The following is a 4381-nucleotide window of genomic DNA, read 5'->3' as shown; positions in this document are numbered from 1 at the left end:
CCCGGTGCCGGCCGGGCCTGCTCCCTCTCCGGGGCAGGCGGAGGGCCCCGGTGCGGGCCGGGCCTGCTCCCTCTCCGGGGGAGGCCGGGGGCCCCGGTGCGGGCCGGGCCTGCTCCCTCTCCGGGGGAGGCGGAGGGGCCCGGTGCCGGCCGGGCCTGCTCCCTCTCCGGGGGAGGCGGAGGGCCCCGGTGCGGGCCGGGCCTGCTCCCTCCGGGGAGGCCGGGGGCCCCGGTGCGGGCCGGGCCTGCTCCCTCTCCGGGGGAGGCCGAGGGGCCCGGTGCCGGCCGGGCCTGCTCCCTCTCCGGGGGAGGCGGAGGGCCCCGGTGCGGGCCGGGCCTGCTCCCTCTCCGGGGGAGGCCGGGGGCCCCGGTGCGGGCCGGGCCTGCTCCCTCTCCGGGGGAGGCGGAGGGGCCCGGTGCCGGCCGGGCCCTGGGCCCGCGGGGCTGCGGCCCCGGCCGCCGCGGGGCTCCGGCCCGTGCCCCTAGAGGGCCCCCTCTTCCCTCCGGCCGCAGCGACGGGAGCGGCAGGCGATGCACGCCGGCCCGAACCGCTCCGGAGAGGCCTCTGCGTGCCCTGTCCTTCCCGCGGTGCTTCCGTCTTGCAGGCCGGCACTGGAAGGCTGAGCGGGAAGAGTTTCTCTGCGTGGCAATGCCTCCCTTCCTTCCCCGCAGCTCTTAAGAAGTTGCAGCGTTTCTGGCGCTGACTCTGTGTTTTGCTTTTTACTGGTTAAAATTCCAGTGGTTGGTTCGGGCCGGGGTTCGGCCGCCCAGCACCAGATCTCTGAAAATGGCCAACGGCAGGGACCTGGGGAGAGCGCAAAAAGCCTTTGAAGTGGGAGACAGGAAAGAAGGCATTCATGTAAAGAGTGGGCCTAAACAAGTACAGGTTAGAATAATATTCCTTTTTGCACCTCTTAGTCGAGATTAAAAAAATCTGAAGCCTTGTTTCTCTTTTATATAAGAGATAAACGTATCTCTCTGTGTGTTTATCAGGCTATAAGAGATACCTCTCTTGTAGTCTACAGCCCAGTTCCTTTACGAAACCAAGTTCTGGTGTTAGTGTGGGGAAAGGAAAAAAAATGTTAACAATGGACCAGAAGACACTTCAGGCTTTCTGTATAATTAATTACAGTAATTTAAAATCTTGTGCAAAGTCTATGCTTTAAGAAGTTCTAAGTTATAATTAAGCCAAGCTGCTAACGATGGATCTAATTGTTGGGTTACAGACAGACGGGCACAGGTAACGCAAGTTGGGCCACTGACATCAGATATTTCACCCAATTGCTTTCTGTTGATGCAGCTAATTCCACACAACTGTTCCAGCCCCTGGAATGACCGGCATGGGGTGAAGCGTGGACGCGTGTCAAGCGTTTTCCCTGACAGCCTGAACTGGCCAAATGCCATCGGTCTTTAAAGGTACCGTGTCCTTAGCGTTGGCTCTCAGAAGACTCCCTGGAGCACAGCTGCTTTAGCACGGCTCCTGTGGAACCCCTGCTCTTGAGGGGCTCGAGATGGGAGAAAGAATTAGGGGCTGAAATGGCTCTGCCAATTCCCCCCTTCTATCGTATTAGACACCTGAAGTCGCGTATCTTTGCAAAGAAACGAAACGCTGCCGTTGAGGCAAAGGTCAAATCCAACAGTGTAGGCAGGCTTTGTGGTTGCACTGGTGAGTCCGCTTTTAAAAACAAGTAATCCTCTCCCTCTCTCTGTCCCACCCTTCGATGGATTTTCATCTCTTCAAAACGTTAGAAATATCAAATCATACATGGACAGACCTTCCTCTTACTACAGAGCTGAAGCTGATTGCCTGTACTGGTGGTTGATGAGGACGCTAAGGTAAACAAGAAACCCCGGACATTTGCTGTTAGGGTTACATCTACAGCCTAAATACGCTGTGTTGGGAAGTCACTGGCTGAACCACTGAAACAATGTTCCTGCTACACCCTGCAGTTTGGACTAACCAGAGACGATGAGGAAAGCATTTGAAGTGCTTGGTTTTGGACTGACATTAAAACCTTTGAAAAATAGTTTAATCTAATTTTTTTCCCCCATTATGTTCTTCCTCCTGGAAATGTTTATAAGGCTGTCTTTTGCCTTAATTTTAGCATCTCAGTTTGTGTCTTGGTTTTGTCTGCTTTCTAAGGTAAAGAAATTACGGATCCGTATTCTCAGTCTTAAGCCCCTTTGCAACTGGTGGCTTTTACTTTTTTATTTATTTGGTAATGCTAGCAAGAGATTGGAAAGTGGCTGCTTTCTGCAGGGTAAGAGAGAGAGGGGGGGGTCCAAGCAATTTAGTATTTTTTACTTTGAAGTAGTTTAAGGAAAGGTTAATAAATAAATCCTAATACAAATACTAATAAAAACTGTTCGTTTCTTCCCCCTACTAATTTGTAGCCTTTTGTAGTGGGAAGATATGTTACAAAGGCCTGCCCCTACCATTAGAAAATCGTCTTCTAATCTTTTCTCGTTAATGAAATTTTAAGTCAATGAGCTATTCTCAAATAGCAATCGGCCAAGCCAGGATGTGCATTAGCAGGCTAATGGCAGGCATCCTGCATTGCTGAAGGCCGTGTCTCTGGTGGCAATCCTCTAGGAGCTGGCTGCATCACTTGCAGCACTTAATACTGGCTCTGCTAAAGCACTTCTTGTGCTCCCATTGCTTCCTTTGGGAGACGACTCCATTGACTAATAGATCTCACTGTCAGGAAGTCTTTCCTGTTCTTCAGTCTTACTGACCTCAGTTCCAATATATAGAACCGTAACTTCTTTGACTACTCTTTAATGAATAATTAAAAAAGAGGCAAAAAGCCATCACGGTTATATAAAAGGTGGAAACTAATCTGTTTTTCAGCCTTCACTGTAAAACTTGTAGAACTTGTGTTTTTAGTTAAGTGCTGCCTGCATACATTTGGGGCTGATGGCAGCAGGAATGGAAGTTGGCTAGCATAAATCCACTCATAAATAACACTGCTGCGCCTTGGAATCTGCCAGTGCCCGATGTGTGTGCCTGTGACATGTACAAAAGCTGGCAGCTAATGAAAGCCGAGCTGAGCTGCTCGGGGCTCAAGGGAAGTTTGTGAGGTTACACAATGCGCTAGTTGAGATGTCACGGGGAAGCCAAGGGCTGGGGGTGTGGAGGGGAGACCACCGGGGCTGCGTTTTGCAAGAAAAACAGTGTCGGTACACCAGCAGCCTGCAAAGCTCCCTGGCAGGGGCAGCGGGAGCTGCTTGCAGCCATTGCCAGCCGTGGAGAGAGGCTGGTGTGCAGGAAGTAGCCGGAGAGAGGTTTTCACAAGGACCTGTTGTTTGGTTGCTCAGATTATATCAGTGTTCTGGCTATTGAGAGGGATTTGGCCTTTGGGTTTTGCTTTCAGCTTTATTTATTTTTGCCTGTTCTCAATTCTCTTTGTGAATACCAATATTCTGAGTCACCCAGAACGATTCCTGCCTTCATTAGAGATTCCTTCCAGCTCCCCTTCAACTGCCTGTAGGCTGTTGCCTGCCCCTGCCTCCCCCTGTGCACTTTGCTGCACATATTTAGCTCTCAGTATTCCATCACTCGTCAACTCCTGCAGCTCTGGCACTTGAATACCTTCAGCCATATTAAACTATATTGTACCTTTTGGTTCTTTGCACAACTTGCTTTCTTCACCTGGCCTGTTCTGTACTGTCCCTGCTACTTCTGAAACATGGTTTCAAGCATTTGAGATACGGTATGAGACCACAGTTTATCCTGCGTAGTTAGGCCTGCAGCCGCTGTGCTTAGAGCTGGTCGAGTGCCATGGTTAGACCAGGAAACTGGGCATCCAGACCCTTGAGTCTGTTTCTGTTACATTGCATCCTTCTGTGTCACCCTGGGTAAATCCATTTACCTGTTTGTGCTTTTGTTTCTTTGATATACATTGGTGCTTAAATTGTCTATGGTATCTACACCAAACAAACAGGACTGCGTTTCTAAAAACCGAAATTAAAAGATGCGATATAAAAAAAGAAGGGATTGCATAGTTCTTTAATGGGTTTTCCTACATGAATTGCTGAGCTCTGTGGCACTCTAAAGCTTGTGTATAAGAAATTCTACAAATCAATAAAGAAAATTACTTGGAAAGGAGGATGGGTCTCTTATTACAGCACTAAGTGTCAATACTGTAGATGTCTTAATGCTAGTTAGTGGCTGTCCCTAATGGTATTCAAACAATGTACATTTGCTTTAGCTTTTTTCAAAGTCCAGATGAGCTGCTCAGAGCTCTTAATGATGCGAATTATTTAACGCTCATTTGTATGCAGTATGCTCCTGCTTTGAAAGTACTTCACAGAATTCCAGCCAAATTCAGCCTTGCAGTTCCACTGAAGTCAGTGCTTGTCTGTGCATCTGTTGGTTGCTT

The 4381-nt window shown here is 49.7% G+C and overlaps 1 long non-coding RNA gene across 1 annotated transcript; it reads left to right on the top strand.

The window, feature by feature from the left end:
• The first annotated feature begins 236 nt into the window (after window positions 1-236).
• LOC140660071 (uncharacterized) lies at window positions 237-4097 on the top strand. Its single transcript, XR_012045313.1, has 3 exons — window positions 237-885; window positions 1300-1415; window positions 1749-4097. It is a non-coding gene; the product is annotated as an uncharacterized lncRNA (long non-coding RNA).
• Window positions 4098-4381: the final 284 nt, after the last annotated feature.

This window comes from Ciconia boyciana, chromosome 15 (genome assembly GCF_034638445.1).
Source record: "Ciconia boyciana chromosome 15, ASM3463844v1, whole genome shotgun sequence".
NCBI classification, from domain to species: Eukaryota; Metazoa; Chordata; class Aves; order Ciconiiformes; family Ciconiidae; genus Ciconia; species Ciconia boyciana.
This window is presented reverse-complemented; position numbering and strand designations above follow the sequence as displayed.